Source organism: Heterocephalus glaber, unplaced genomic scaffold, assembly GCF_053883595.1.
Source record: "Heterocephalus glaber isolate CG9 unplaced genomic scaffold, H.glaber_assembly_v1.0 deba00000071, whole genome shotgun sequence".
NCBI classification, from domain to species: domain Eukaryota; kingdom Metazoa; phylum Chordata; class Mammalia; order Rodentia; family Bathyergidae; genus Heterocephalus; species Heterocephalus glaber.
This window is the reverse complement of record NW_028258137.1, coordinates 15063950-15080546: the sequence shown is the minus strand read 5'-3', so window position 1 is coordinate 15080546 and position 16597 is coordinate 15063950. Positions and strand designations below refer to the sequence as shown.

General features: G+C 45.5%; 1 protein-coding gene across 8 annotated transcripts in view; it reads left to right on the top strand.

The window, feature by feature from the left end:
* The window catches only part of Zfhx3 (zinc finger homeobox 3), a 246104-nt gene that overhangs the window by 55125 nt on the left and 174382 nt on the right, over positions 1–16597 (top strand). The window contains exons 2-4 of one of the 8 annotated variants that reach the window (XM_087204823.1): positions 10962–11099; positions 12174–12286; positions 13497–13954. The exons of 5 other annotated variants lie outside the window; for them this stretch is intronic. The gene's annotated coding sequence lies outside the window, so the exon portion shown is untranslated. Of the gene's footprint in view, positions 1–1737; positions 11100–12173; positions 12287–13496; positions 13955–16597 lie in introns of those variants that run through there. 2 more of the 8 variants (XM_087204826.1, XM_087204830.1) reach the window with 2 other exon arrangements.

The following is a 16597-nucleotide window of genomic DNA, read 5'->3' as shown; positions in this document are numbered from 1 at the left end:
TACTCAGTTTTACCTGATCCAGAAAATTCTGGGGGGACCCCAGGAATACCCATACCTGGGGCTTAGGGAGGGGTGCCATACCTTCCCAGTAGGCAGACAAAATCCAAAGTTGGAAGTAATACAGCGACTTAAATATAACCCAAGTCAGACTCACCTGTCTAAGTGAGTGCCAAGCCTTAAATATTCATTTACAGTGTTAAAGTCTGTAATTTCTTCATAAAGAATTCTAAAATAATAAAGATGACCTGGTAGGCAAAGTTCCCTTGTATTTTCTAAAAGCTTTTGATAAGGTCCCTCATAAAAGATTAGGAGAGAACAAAACCACAGTGTGGCGCGAAGTCCTTGTTGTGGATTAAAAAATGATTAAGTGATAGGGAACAGAAGACTGGTGGAGACCCAGTGCTCATAGTGGGGAGAGGTTAATCGAGGGGCGTCTGAGGACTCAGTCATGGGGGCTGGAGTTATTAAGTATATTAATTGTTTGGAGAAGGAAATGGAGGGTGAATTAGTGCAATTGACTGCTGCCACCATGGATTCAGTAACGGGATTCAGCCCAGAGAGGCCGTGAATGCTTTGGGAGACCAGGCGGTGCAGTAGTGGAGAAAAAGGAGTGTGAAGTCTATGGAGTCATTCAGATGGGCAGAAAACCCTGTTCACACTGGAGAGCCTCCGTATTCCGTGAACCTGCTGGGAAAAGAGCTTCTGGAGAGATCATGGGCAACAGCACTGCCATGAATTGGCTTTAACTCTAGAAAGCAGAAGGAAGATATTGGAGTGGGAGGTGGGCCTGCTTAGGAAGGATGGCACAGATGCTGCTGTGCTGTTGGGTGTCTTTGTTCTGTCCTGTTAAGGGTGAGGGAGATTTATTTTTAGAGTCATGGTGAGGCTGTCTGCTATATGTGGAATGCTCGCTTCTTTCTCATTGGGGACTTTGTGCGTTATCCTGAACCATGACACACACATGTAGGTGTCTTGTAGAGGTGGCCTGTTGGATGAATCTGGTGGGATTACCAAGTCATAGCAGATTATACTGCAGATCCCTTAGGTTTGGCCACGTGCCATATGTCTGGCATCTTCTAACAGTGAAGCATCCTAGCCTTTGGGGGAAAAGACTGGTTTTGAGTGGGTTGGACTGGAGCAGGGGGAGCAAGTCAGCCAAACAGTGGTGCTGTCATTGGGCATCCAGCCTTTTTACATTTCTTTTTGATTCCTCTCCAAGGATACTTGCTGTGTGTCTTCCATGACTGAGATGAAAGTTTCTTGTGCATGGCTGGGTACCTTGAGAGCTTGTACTTTCCTGATTGGGCTCCTCCAGCCAAGCCTTACACTTCTTCCTTAGCCACTCTCCTTTATTTACCAATTTTCTTTTGTAGCTGTCGAACTCCTTACCCAAGTCCCACTTTAATTAAAACCTGGAAAAGTGCTGGCCTCCCTCGGAAATGTTGCTGAGTCCTTTCTTTTGTCTGTGAGCAGATGCCTCTGTGTGGGTTGGGGTCCTTGGCAGGGACCCCAGGGAATTTTTGCAATCTTGGTCCAGCATAGTTAGAAGCTGCAATTATTACTTGGTCGCTAATTACCCCTCCTAGCCTTAGATCAGTGTACAGAGGGAGCTGGGCGCCTGTCAGCAGAGGTCAGCCAGAGGTCCTCTCACTCAACAGCCCTCCTGTGATAGCTGGGCAGGGGAAAGGCATTAATAGGGGGAGGGTGGGGGGCCAGCTTTGCTGCACGGTCCTTGCTGGGGGGAGGGGAGAGGCAGAAGTGCTATTGATGACTAAAGAGGTCACCGCACTGATAACCCTTCACATGACCCTTCTCAGGAAGCCTGCAGAAAGGCAGAGAAGCTCTTGCATTGGGAGGAGGAGCTAAGCAGGGAGCAAGGCAGATGCAGAGAGGAAACCAGGATGGGACGCTGGGTGACTTCGTGGTTGCCTCTGTTAGGAAGATCAGTTCTGCCCCAGCCTCTTTGAGGGGAGAGAGAGATCCCTCAGTTTGAGGCATTACTTCTGCGTATCTCTACCACTTGTATTGTTCACTGTACATTTCTCTTTTGGTGGCCATAAATGTTCTGAAATGTTAAAGCCGTGCATACCTGCTTTTGCATCATGCCAAGCAGTGCTATCTAAGGAATCACAGATGTTTGCCAGTTGTATTGGATCAAATAAACATTGAATAGATAACGATTAGAATTGTAACACTCACCCACATATCACCAAGAACCATCTAGCCCGTGGCCAGTGATGTGTACATGATAGACTGGAAAATAATGATGGAAAAGGCACAGAGAACAGCAGTCTCTCTTGTCTGTGGTTTCTCTTTCCATGGTTTCAGTTATCCCAGACCAACCATGGTCTGCAAATATGAAATGGAAAATTCCAGAAATAAACATTTCAAAAGTTTTAAATAACTTGGATTACGGCATGTCGTTATCATTGTTCTCTTTTACTATTAGTCATTGTTGTTAATCTCTTACTGTGTCCAATTTATAAATTGAACTTTATCATAGGTGTGTATTTGTAAGAGGAAACAGTGTAGAATTTAGTACTAAGGAACACCTTGCACATATGCCCTGCAGGTAAGGCGCGGGAGACTCCTGTCCTTGTTTCCAAGGCCAGCATTGCTGTCTCTGAGGCACCTGGGTGTAGGCAAGTCTCTCTGTTTTTCTGAGCCTTAGATCAGCATAGGTCTTTGTTGTATTGTTAAGCAAATGAAATGAGGATATGTTCTTTTTTTTTGGTATGGGGGTTCCAACTTGGGACCTTGCGCTTGCTTTCTAGGCTGGCACTGGAACCACTGAGCTAAATCCCTGGCCTCAGAGAATATGTTCTGTGTGTGTGTGTGTGTGTGTGTGTGTGTGTGTGTGTGTATAAATGTTAATAGCTAACATTTATGAAGCATCTACTGTGCTCTAAATTCTTGATGCTCTCAGTAATCCTTACATCCAACGGGACAAATATAATCTCTATACCCGTTACATTTTTGATGATCTTGAGACCCAAAGTAGGTTAATAACCCAGTGTAGAGCACTTGCCTAGCATGCTCAAGGTTCTGGGTTCAATTCCCAGTGCTACCAAGACAAAATGAACTAAAACAACCTTGTACCTGTACCTTTTAAATTACCCTGTTTGGGGCCAGGGATTTAGCTCAGTGGTTCCGCCGCCTGCCTCGCAAGCACAAGGACCCGAGTTCGATCCCTGGTACCCAAAAAAAAAAAAAAAATTACCCTGTTTATTGGAATGCCAGCTCAGAACATACACTGTGAATCACTAATGTGGTATTATTGCATACTCTATCATATATACTCTGTGTTATGCTAATACTGTAGTACAGTGATAGTATCTATTATAGTACACTTTATACTGTGCCCTACAACAATACTGTACTAATATACATAGTATGTGCAAGATTTATTATTGACCCACTTCAAGGTTTATTTTAGTGCCTCTTCCATATCTGCCCATTGGGTGTGTTATTGTTTAAAGCAGGAGGAAAGAAGAGACTGTACAGCTCCTCCTGGCTAGGTCCCTTCTCAGGTCCCTGAGCACCAGGGTCCTGAGTGTTTATGTTCCATCATGTGTTTGGTCCTGCACTGGTCAGGACAGGCTCGGATCCCCTCATAACCCTCCCTGGTCAGTCAGGGCAGGATCAGTGCACACTATTGAAGGGGGGCCTCCCTCCTTGAAGACAGTGGGCGATGTGTCCTTTGGATAACATTCCTGCAGTCTGAGACACAGGCTTTCAAAGCAGTTTCAGAACTCTGAGTTGGAATTCTTCACAGGTCTGATGTGTTTCCCTGGTTCCAGAGGCCAGGATCCTCTAGAACCTGGTGCTGTCCTAAACCTCAGAGGTTGCTGACGGAGGGCAGTGCTAGGAGGGTAGTGTGCCCCGCTTCTTCACGTTGAGGAGAACTGTTCCTTGTTCCTCCCTGTCTCTTAAGCAGCTGAGTCTGAGCAAGGCTGAGAAGCAGCCTGTTTGATCTGTGTAATAAATGCACGGAAAGGAAAAGCACCTGAGTCCTAAGCCTGGGAAGTCCAGCTAGAAAGGCCCAGGGGCCTGGCTGCAGTGCCCTGGGAGGGGAAGATGTGGAGAGATAACCTCGCCTCTCATTCTGAGTTCCTCTTCTTCTCCTGAGCCAGAGGAGCCCCAGGCCTGTGCATAAAGCATGCTTTACAAAACTCAAGTTTTGCTTAACTTCCATCCCCTGGGTGATGACTAACACCACTTCCTCTCATATAACTTCACATATGTGTAATTAACATATAATTTGATACCTGGAAATACCTGTTGGGTGGGGCCGGAAAGGATTACTCAGCTTTCAGAAATTCAGACTCTTGAGTTAGAGAACTCTGCACTGCTAACTTGCTTTGCCATTACCTTTACTCCTTGTCTCTTCCTTGTGTAAAAGACAAGTGGCATGATTAGACAGTATGTTTTTCTTTATCATTTAAACAAATGAAGGACTGCTCTTGTAAAAAGGTGTGTGGACTGCCTTTTTCTCTCGCATGCTTGTTCTTAGCTTTCTTCCATCGGCTGATGGAATTTGATGGTGCTATAGTTCATTTTACTTCCTATTTCTTCATCAGGGCAGTGCCATCAGTATTAAAAAATGCAGTAAGTAATTATCAGTGGGGAACAAAGATGAAAATTTATGATGCTTTTGCAATTTAAATTTATAGTGTATGCAGATGGTTATAAGTTTTGTTGGAGAACTTATTTATTATGTTGACACATGTATTAATGGAGGGGCATCATGATTCTTAATGTAAATGATACCTGCCCATTTGAATGGCCGAGTGAATGCAGACTGGTTGCTGAGAATCACCCCTGTTGAAACCTAGTCAGGATATCTTGGAAATGAATCCAAATATCTACATTCTTTGACAGCAAACATTCATAGCAGTATAGATAGGAAATGTAAATGGTATGAAAGGAATAGCATGAATCCTTTACTTGCAGTGGCAGATGTGTTCCAGCTGGCACGCTATCAATGGTCATAGCTTCGTGACCCAGTGGACTGAGAATATCCCGAGTCCATGGCCCAACTATGCCTGCTCTCTCGGTTTTTGGTTCCAGGGAAGGTAGAAGCTGAGAATAGCTCCCGAGCTGCCCATTTGTTCCCTGTCCTGCATTGTGCTTGTGAGCCTTTCAAGGGTTTGAGAACTTGACTTTGGAAAGCTTCTAAATTTGTTCCTAGCAGGTTGATTTATTTTGTTGAGGTCAAATTAGAGCTAATGGCCCTAATGGTTTACAATGCTCCTAAATGGTTCTTAGCACTTAGGCAGGCTCGCCTGGCCGTTGCGGGCGGGTTTCCAAGTGTGGACTGTATCATTCTTAGCATATATTTTTTGTTGAAGTTATTGTTCACGGTACAACTAATATGTGCAAATGAGGTTAAAAGGTAACAGCAGAATTATTGACACTTAAACTTTCTTTTGATAGCAAATCCAGGTAGGTGTTTGTTAACATGGATTCTGAGACACCTGTGAATGAGTGCAGTGTCCAGCCTAGAATTTTGTAGGTGGTGATTCTTTGTCCTTAGCCCTTTTCCTAGGACTGTATTGTTCATGAAATCCAGTAACAGGAAAGCCTCCGATTTCCTCCGACCATTCCTCGTTGCCAAATAGATCCTGTAAGAGCAGGTAACCAGGTTAAACTAATCCCTCATGCATCCCTTCCGGCCATGCTGTGGTATCTGTGAGTTCATGGCAAGGTCTTTGGCAAAGGGATTACACTTTACATAAAACTGGCTCCAGTTTTCTGATTTCTGTGTGATTGGGAGTAGGTGGGGCAGAGCCAGGTATCTACAGAAAAACTGCGTGTCTCCACCAGCCCAAGACACTAAACTGTGCTGTGTGCACAGAGGTGCACTCTGGGCACTGACTTCCAGGGCTGGCGCTGCCTTAGCAAAGGGAGAGACTCAGTAGGGTAGAGGCTTCTCTTCCTAAGCCAGGGAGATGTTCTTGTGAACAGTTTCTGCATGCTTTGATTGGAGAAAGAAAAAAAAAAAAAGCTGTCTCCAGATCCTCATACTTTGCCCCACCTACCCTCTAAATTGCAAATGTGGTTTTGAAGGCTGCGTCCAGTCAGACTCTCTTCTGGGCAGATCCTCTTGGCTGCTATGGATTGAGCCAAAGTTGTTGAGGGTTAGGTGAGGATTGGGGTCTTGTTTTGCAGTTGCCAAGGGACTGGCTTCTAAGTTTTCCTGAATACCTGAGCTCCTTTTCAACTTCTTTCATATTCTGAAAACACACCCAAGTACTCAGGGTACTATACTTCATCTGAGGACTCCATACATTGTTTTCCCTTGAGCAGTTTGAAGAACAACATGATACCTGTGCAATGCCTGCATTCCAGTTCTCTTTGAACATCATAGCACATGAGTGACCATGCTGTCCGTATCAAGACAGATGGCTGTGTTTGTGACCAAGAAGGAGTTAATTTCCACTGTTAATAAAACTAAGCTGGTGTCCTGGGCATGGTAGAATTTGAGGCCTATGCCCAGTCCAGCAGCCAAAGTCACCCTTGAGCTGTGCTGGTGGAAATGCATTCTGGAAACCATGTTTGACCCTGTTCAGTTAGTTCCATGGCCACCAAGTTCTCCAGAAAAGTTTTAATTACCAACCAAGGTGGTGCGGTTTCTTAAGTGTGTTACAACAAATGGATGTCAGCTCAAGGAGCCCTGAGCAGCCCCCCTCCATCGATAAAACCCCGTAATTATGACATGGCAGGTTCTGTGGAGGAGATCTGCACACCCTAAGTGTCTGACAGCTGGGCTTCCATCTTCTTTGGTGAAGTTGGGGGCAGGGCGAGGGTGTGGGAGGACAGGCTGTTCCTTAGGGTCCCTAGACGGATGTTCCACCCAGGATAGCCTGAAATTGCTTGTCTTGATAGCCCGGGGTTGAAGCCTGCTATTTGGTAGTGGACAAGGGGTAGGGGTGAGAGCTTGGGAAGAGGGGGATAGTTAAAATGAAAGTCCTTGAAATGGCAAATCTTTATTAGTTTTGTAAACAGCTTTAGGAAGCACTAGGAGCATCTTGCAGGGACCCTGCAATTATCATAATAAACAGTTTTATCATCTGCTTGGCAATCAATATTGTGGCTTATGCTGCTTTAGTATCTCAGTGGTATTGATTACCTTAACAACTGTGCTGCGGTCAGCTTCCATTAACCCCTGCTCTGCCGGTGGGGACTAGGCCTCCCGTGGTTGGACAGAAGACTTTTCTGGTCATAGCCCAGGCAAGTGCTGGAATTTGACAACTGGCCGGTGAGCCGAACACAGCTTTTATCTCAAAACAACCAGGAGAAGGCAAGGTTTAAAACAGTGGAGCTGGAAACTAAATTAAACAGTGGATCTGGAAGCTAAAGCAGTTTCTTAAAGGTGTCTTGTGTGTGTGTGCAGAGACAGTGTATAAAATGATTTCATCAGTGGAGTTCCAGCTGTACCTCAGGAATGTGAATGTTAAGAGTGAGAATTCTGTGGTGTTCCTGCCTTGGGCCTGGCCACTGTTCCTTCGAACTCCACTTTTGCCCTCTCTGGGCATGTGAGGAATTCACTCGAGGCCTGTAGCTCTCATGCCCTTGTGCAACAGGTATTCTTGAGACTTCTCACACTTGTTCTGTGATCTGCATTTTACTGGTGGAGAGAAACCATTTATTTGGGGACATCTAGTTCTAGGATTCAGGTTCCCCTGGACCAGTGAGTGTCTGAAATCAGACAGGTGATCATCAGGTGACAGAACGCTGGAGGTAGATTGTGGGGCCGCCTGAGATTATATCACTGCCACTGGAGGGCTTCCTTTGCACTCCAGCAGGGCCCAGGCACCCTAGCAGTAAGGAAATGGAATTGTGCTGAGGAATGAAGGTCCCAAGGAGTCATGGTAGGCCTCTTCCTTCCCAGTGGGAAGCTAGTGGGATCGATCATCTCCATGGGGTTGGAAACTTTGCAGAGGGCCATGGTTATTTAAACAGGTCTTCCCTCTGAACCTGCCTCCCCAGTGAGGTCACCCTCTCTTCGATGGCGAGTCAAAGGATCCTGATCATGTTTTGTATTCTGGACCCATTCCCTTTTGTCCCTTACCCTTCCTCTGCCCAGACTGCCTTGGTTCCCTAAATTGGAAAGTTTTATTTGGAACATTAATGGTGTTCCTGGCATCAATCATTTAGACTTAGAGGATGAGCACTGAATATCAAGTGAACTGGTAAGTCTCATTGTTTTCCATCACGATGGGAACGGGAGCCCTATGGGCTCCAGCATGACATCAGAGAGTACACTAAAGAATCTGCCCACACCTGCAGAAGAGAAGACATTCATGATAGAGAATGGTTTCTCATAGATGTGTGCACTTTGACAGCTGTGCCCCAGATCACCTTCACCTTCTGGTCTTCACTTGAGCTCTGTATTGAAGGAAGAAGCTCCTCTAGGTTGAGCCTCCTTCATGAGGAGCACCTAGAAGCTGACAGCGTATTACCTGGTCTTGCAAATAGTTTTTGAGCCGAGTGAATGACTGTTTCAGGCCGCAGTGTTGTCTGTGGAGCAGAGGGTATTATAGGGGTTGTACTCAGCCTAACACTTTTTCTTTTTTCTTTTGGCATTTGGTGCTTTCCTGAATTTATTTTCTAGGCCCTAATCTATGTAAAACTCTGTGACTTAATATATCTTTCTATTAAGATTCTTGTCTGTTTGGAACAAGTCAGTATTTGATGTTATACATTGAGTATCCCTTATGAAAAATGCTGGAGACCAAAAGTGTCTCAGGTTTTATTTAAATTGGGGGGAGATATTTGCAAAGACAAAATGAGATATCTTTGGGATGGGACCCAAGTCTAAAGACAAAATTCATTTTTATGTGCCCCTGAAACACATGCCCATAAGGTACTTTCATATGGAATTTTTAATGGTTTTGTTTCATAGTGTGTAGAATTTTCCAGTTGGGATTTTGGATTTTCAGGATAGGAAGGCTCAACCTGTATTCATAGCTCTGCCTTTCAGGTATGCTCTTTCTCAGGTGTTTGGTGCCCTTTCTCATGTTTAGATGAAAGGTGTTTTTGAAGGATGCTTGGGGTTTTCTGTGTACAGCAGGTAGATCTCTGTCTTTATCCTTTCCACGTCTCTGAGGGCTGGTGACTCTCTTGGAGGAAGTGGTGTCTTCTTCACAGAGAGACGAGCACTGCAGTAGGAGCCTGGAGTCTGTGGTCCTTGCTTTGCTACTTAACCAGCTGTGTGACCTGTGTGACTCATAGTAGTCACTGATGTTTGAATTTATTTTAACCTGTAAAATCTGAAGTTTGATTCCTACTCTATTTAAAAAGGTTGTTGGAGGTCAAACGAGAAGTGAATGTAAGAGTGTTTAAACATATATAAAGCGTCGTGTATGTTACAGGAGCATTGTGATTTGTTCCTGGAGGGGTTGGTGCTGGGTGTGACTATGCTCTTGGTCAGGTCATAGTGCTAATGTGAAAAAGTCCACTGTGGAGTATTTCCAGGAGTTCCCAGCACCCTGTGGACATACGGAAGTTGGAAGGGGAGGGGCTGCTGGATGAGGGGTGTGGGGACCAAATGTGTCTAGAAGCCCACTTCCCAATGGGCCTTTTACCAGCAGATCATTACAAAACCAGCCTAGCAGGAGGGCAGCAGCTCAGTTCAGCCATTACCAGGCTGTTAAGATGACTCATGGAGCATTCATGCTGAGACAATGAACTTCCAAACAATGGTTGCTAAACTTCTCATTTTTTAAACCTAATGAAAGTGTTAAAATACTTTTTAACCCATTAAATCAACAAGTAGAGGCTTCTGACTTACTTTTTCTTAATCACACTTGGGCTCCAAGCTATAAATCAAGCATGCTATATATTCTTAGGCAGATAATGTTTGTGAACAGGCTAATTTTTGTTCAATTCACGTAGTGATAGTTACCCCTTTTAAATGTGTCAGGTGCATTGGTTTGTATTCTTCTAACATGGCGGTGCTGAGGTGGAGTCAGCAGATGCTGATTTTTGAAAAAAGCAATCTTCAGTGGTAGCTGGGACTTGCTTAGAACAGAAAGCTCTTTCCAAGAAAGGAGAAACCCACATTTCTTTGAAAAGAGGGTTAGCTTGCCTTGAACTTGGAATGGCTTGATTCTGGCCAGTGCTGTTACCTTGATTGGCAGACTTAACTCTTTCCACATTTTTGTTCGAGAACTAAATCAAATTCAATGGTTAGGTGCATTGTTGGCCTTACGGGGGAAATTTGTTTTGGTTCTCATCCAATACGGTTTGCGACCAGAAACATGGAAAGGATTAAGTTTCTGAACCAAGGTATTTCAGATGCCAGTGATAGCTAAAAATGACTTTGTTTACTTTTTGTTTTTAAGTGCTGGGGCTTGAACCGGCCCTTGAGCATGTTAGGCAAGTGTTCCCTCACTGAACTACACCCCTGGCCCTTTTTATTTTAGGACAAAATCTCACTCTGTTGCCCAGGCTGGCCTCAAACTCATGGTCGTTTTTCCTCAGGCTTCCAAGAAACTAGTATTGCAGGCATGTATCATCATGCTCTGACAGTTAACATCATCTGATCCTAAATTGTGATGCAGATTTGCCCAATTGTCCCCAACATGGCTATTTATACAGTTGGCTGGCTGGATTGGTATTCAAAGGAGGTCTACGTAAGGCATTTAGATGTTTGGCTCTTAGGTCTCTTTTCATCTGGAACAGTCCTTCCTGCCCGCCACCAGCCTCTGTCGCCCCTCTCCCCCATTGAGCCCCTGCAGTTTGAAGGATAACGGAAAGTAGCTACATGTGGGAGAGAGAGCACTGTTAGTGTGGCGTGAGATACCCAGACCCCCATCCTCACTGTGCCACTGACCAGCTGTCTGATCTTCTGCAAACCACCATCACCCTCTGGGGTCATTATTCTTGCCTGTCAAAGGAAGTCGTGAGACTGGATGGCTTCACACTCAAGCGTCCTCATTGTTACTTCCCCAAAGGGATCAGAGAGACAAGGCTGCAGGAGCCCCTTCTTCTGCTCTTACCCCACTGTTGGCATTTGAGAAGCTATTGGAGTTCAGTAATCCTGACCAACTGGCTTTTTCTCCTGGACTCATGAACAGTGTACCTAAAACAAGGTTAGTATGTTTTTCTTCCTGCCTTTTAGATACCTTAGAGCCGAATTTATGGCTTACTATACTTATATATCATTACTATATATAATACATTTTAGCCTTCATTTTTTGCTCAAATTTCCTTCCCCTTTGTTTTTTCTTTCTTGTCTTGCCCTGGCCTCCGTTTATGTTTTTGCTTTTTTTTTGTACCGGGGATTGAACTTGGGACCTTGCACTTGCGGGGCAGGCGGCGGCACCACTGAGCTAAATCCCTGGCCCTTGGCCTCCATTTATATTGTGACGATGTGTTACATATCCTTATCAGTAAGCAGTACTAATTTTTTTTTTTTTTGGTACCGGGGATCGAACTTGGTTCCTTGTGCTTGCGCAGCAGGCAGCGAAACCACTGAGCCAAATCCCCGGCCCAGCAGTACTGATGTTTATGTGCTGGATATTCTTGGTCCCTATCTAGTCTGTAAGCTCACTGAGGCCAGACCCATGTCTTACGTGTTTTCTGTTTTCTTGAGTCACAGACTAGGTACTCAGTAAAAGCTTACTAGTAGTTTTTGCTCCTCATATTTATCATTTACACACTTAACATCTTCTGTTTTGTTTTGAGGGATTGTTGGGAGCAGTATTTATTTTGTAGCTATGGCCTGGTTTTTCTGATTCACCTTTTATGGGGCAGAATGGCCACATGGCTATTGGTATTTTTTTGTAGAATTGGCCTTTTTAAGTAGCTCTTTGCTTTTTTTTTCCTTTAGTGAGCGAAGCAATATTTGCTGGGCAAACAGTTGGAAGAGCTCTTAACTGATAAAACAGTAGCCATTTTATACATTCTGAAGAGAAGTTCAGCTGTGATTCCAGGCCTGTACACAGGGAGCGCCATTGTTGGGGTGTTGAGGTTGATGGAGGTGAATGCATCAGAATTGCTCATCTGCTATCTGGAAAAAGCCAGACTTGATCAGATGTGTTTCATGTGCTCCTGGTGTGAGCTTCCTTGTTCACCCTCAGCCTGCCTTTGCTGTTTGTGAGAGACGGGGCCTCGGTGAGGCATTAGTACCTACTAACTCTCTGCCTTACTTTCCTGGACCTCAGGCTCCTCATCTGTCCAGGAGAGAGGGGAGAAGGGCACTGATCCTGAAGCACTAGGTGAGGACCAGAGTTCCTGAGTGTGGGACACAGCACAGTGCCTGGCACACAGTAGAATGGTAGGTGCCTTCAGGATCATCTCTGTGAGTGGCTGGGAGACATAGGACTGGTGCTTCATGGCCTCCTCTTTCTTTTTCTTTTTTCTTTCTTTTTTTTTTTTTTTTTTGCGGGGATCGAACTCAGAGCCTTGCCCTTGCGAGGCAGGCACGTGGGCACTGAGCTAAATCCCTGGGCCCCTCCTCTTTCTTTTTTGTTGGCACTTGGAATGAGATTGATCGATCTATCTCTCTTTTTTTCTTTCCTTTTCTTTCCCTACATCCCCAGCTCTTTTTTATGTTTTTAAATTTTGAGACAGGGAGATAGGGTCTTGCTCAGGTTGGCTTGAACTCTCATTTCTCCTGCCTCAGCTCTCCAAGTGGCTGAGATTACAAAGGTAGGCCACTGCTTCTGGATCAGAAAGGAATCCTTTAAGCCTGGGGTTTGTGGAGCTGTGGGGTTTGGTTGTAAGGAATCCTCTTCTGGGTCCCTGGAAGACATCTGTGTAATCCTCCCAGATAAGCTGAGGTGTCCTCATTGGTTCAAGGAGTCCTGATGATCTTCCTGTCCTACTCAGATGTTCTACCAAGCCAGCGGCAGTGTGGTCATCCCTTGCCATTTTGAGGAGAGGGCTTCTGATGGCCCCAGGTGTGACCTTAGTCCTCTCTCTGGGGCTTCCTGGGTGTGGCTAGGAAGTTGAGGCTCATGGCTTGTAAGTTTTCTTCTAATGGAATTTCCCATCACTTACTGCCCTGCTGATTTCTGATCAATGAAAATGAAATTGCATCACCTCCTCAGAGGCTCCATGTATGCCTGCTGCTTCCAGCTGTGTCAGTTCCGGTAAAATAATCTCATCAGGCGTGCAAGAGGGTAATAGGAAATAAAAATAAAAACCCACAATTAGCAAGAGGCCTTGCAGCTGAGTAACACTTTCCATCCCAGAGGCAGAAAGCCTGGTAGTGAATGTGTAGGGAAGAATCCTTTAAAAAAAGAAAATTCCTGGCCTTTCTCTTTCCCTTTTTTCTCCCTCATTTCCTTTAAATACCTCCCATCCACCCCAATGTGTGGATGATTTGGTAGTGTGCACAAAATTTTGCCTCCCCTGTTTCCAGTAGTAGTGGAATTCCCTTGTGATGAGTACATGCCAGTGTGGCTGCTTTCTTCAGCCTAACTCTCCTGCAAATAGACACCTAATGAAATTCCACCTTCTCCTCCTGACCTGTTTGGAAACAGGTTTGTCTCCTGGATCTGTGACTGGGAACCTGATTGGTGTGGCAGGAGGATGAGACAACTTGAAGCTGAGCGAAGGTTGCTGAATAGACTCCTTAGAGGTGGTTCATTTTGGTTCCTAAGCTCTGTGCTTCAATTAGAAGTCTGTTTAAGAACCACACTCCACTCCGTATTATTCCCTGTGACTCCCAGTATGTGTCACAAGCATGAAGCTCTATAAAAAGGACATCGTTGGATGATGGGAAAGCGAGGCCGAACCACCTCCTGGTGGAGAGCAGTGAACATGTCCACGTGGCAACCCCAGCACCTCTAGATAGGCCTTGGGGAGGCTGTCTTCTCTTTCCAGAATGGTCTGCGCTTATGTGTCTGTCTGTGGAGCCTGGGAAGACATGAGGTCCAGCCTTAACTAAGGAGGAGCCAAGGCCAGAGGAACCAGGATGGAATACAAAAGGCAAATAAGGGTATGGAAAATTTGTTGGTTCACCTAAGAGGAGCCCCAGAAATGAATTCCTGTCTTCTCTTGTTAGACTGACAGCTCCAAAGGACGGAAGAAATGCAGTGTGAAGGCTACTTCAGTGGTTCTGGCAACTTCTCGTAGGTATTTGCAGGATAGCATGCCCTTCATCCCAGGGGAGAAGATCTTGGGCTGTGAAGCAGTTGACAGTCTTAGACATCACTCCTACTCCTTTGCTTGGGGGTTCCCGTAGAGGTTGAGGGTGAGGCCCCATAAAAGGAATTAGCACTGCTGGGGGGACTGGTAGAAGTGAACTGAAGCCTCAGGCCTACCATGTTCTCAGAGCAACTGTCAATAGCCAAACCATGTGTTGGAATAGTTGAACCACAGTTTTTAAACTTGGTGGATGTCAGATCACTGTGACCACAGCTGGTTGATAGAAGGACAAGTTTTGACACCAGCACAGGAAGGCTCTGGAATGGAGAGAGTGGTACCCTAGATAAGCACATTGTAGAGTAGACCACAGCAGCCATGTGTAGTGTTGAGCTGCTTCTGCCAGTGCTTGTCTGGACTCTGGACAAGAGTGGGCTAGCAGGAGTCTGTATTGACGGAAGGATGCTGTGTATGTTGTAGGCACTCAAATATTTGTTGTGTGTATGAATGAAAATCATTAGAGCAGCAAGTGAACTTTTGGACAGATAAACCTCTTGCACAAGGGCTGAACACTCCAACCAGTAGGGCCAAAACTCCAGTGGGCTCTGTATTATTGAAGCCAAAGATCGGCCCCATTAACCAGCCACGTTTGATTTCCCCCGCTCTTACCATGGTCTGATGTGGGCATTTAGAGCCACAGAAATAGTTTCTGAAATTTTTTCTTATTTGGACTCCTTCCAAAATTGGAACTGGTGGCTGAATATTTTGGTGGGATGAGCAGAGCTCTAGGGGTGAAAAGTGAGAAGGTGCAGCTTCAGGAGAGAAGCTGAAGTTCTTCATGTGAACACACGTTTCCTTCTGTGTTTGTATGTTCACACAAATCCGTTTCTCCTCTCTCATCTTGGATACTTAGCTCAGGGTCTTGATCTACATTGATCACATTTTATGACTTGAACCGGCAATTTCCCCTCTGGGACCAGACCTAACCAGGGTGTTCAGGAAGCCATTAAGGAAAAATATGTAACCACATTTGTTCCCAAACTCAATTGTTCGGCCTTAGCAGTGCTTGGATAAGAGACTTTCAAGCGTAATTAATCCAAGTACTATTTAATGTGGCCTTGGTGATTCTTTCACAGCAGCTGATGGCCCAGAAGCATTTGGAGCAGCAAGAGGAGCAAGGTGACCTGTGCCATCTTTGCTGGGTTTGTGAGGCTATAATTATTATCTGCAGCCTCTGGGTTCTTGGTGAACCAAGTGTGAACTCTTGGATCCTTTCACTTTAAGAAGAGACAGTCCTCTGTTGTTTTGTCTAACTACCAAGGCCATTCTTTGAAATATGTGTACACTAACAGTATAAATACAGTAAAGGGCTTTGCAGTTAGCATGTGGGATGGGGACAGGGCAGAGAAGAATAGGACACAGGATTTCACTCCTCCCAACCCAGTTGGGCTTAAACTTTGGAATTTGAAAGTCTCTCAAACACACTCAGATGTCAGACAGAACATGTGTCCTGTCAGTCTGTCTTGGAGTGCTTTCCTTGTTTGCCATAGAGAAGAGAATTGAAATTGGAGATAGTTCCCCAGGCCTCTAGGATTTGAGGACTACCCAGTAGATTTGCTTCTCAAATCTTCCATTTAGTAAAATGAGACATTTAGGAGAGAATTCTGGGATGGGATGACTGTCTACATCATGTCCTTTGAACAGGAAGCAGAGGGAAGCTTAGTACATACGCCCTGATGGGGTTTCGGAGGGCGCCCAGCCTTCCTGGGCCCTGGGGAAGACTTTTACCTGCATGTGTTTCTGTCTTTGAAGTGGCTGTTCCTTCCTCAGGCCCTTTCCAATGGCTCCACCTTCCCGCTTCTGTTCCTCCTTCACTTACAGATCCCCCTTGTTCCCCTGTGCTTGAGAAGCCGCTCCGCGCTGAGGAACATCTGTGCTAGTGAGAGACAGTGTGAGTGTGTGTGAGAGCGAGAGAGCACATGCATGTGAGTGTGTGTGCACTGCCCTGTTAAAGAGTCTCGTAAGGTCAACCCTTGTTTATTTGGTCATGGTGCCAGTTCCGGAGCCTCATGCCAGAGGGAGCTGCTGGTAGTCTCACCGTGTGACATTTTTCCTGCTGAGAGGAAAACACACTTCTTTTTCTAAGGGTCATTTATGAGGTGCCTGCTGGGGGAGACGTTCCTCAAGCAAGGCTCCTTGTCATCTTTCTCTCCCACCTCCCCCGGGCTTCCCCATCATCCTGGGAATGCTGGTGAGGACATATTTTCTCTGTCCAGGGAAGTGAGTGCATTTCCCAGGTGCTGCCCCAGGACCAGCAGGAAGCTGCTGTAATGTGTATGCACTAGTATTCATGTCGAGCAGATCTGCACTAAGGAAAACCTGAGACTCTGCCTGCTTCTGTGTACATTCCTGAAACTGCAAGTGTAAGTGAAGCTGCTGTTCAGGTTCACTTTGTCTTGGGTTTGTGCAGCCTTGAATTACAGCAGTTCCTTGTGCT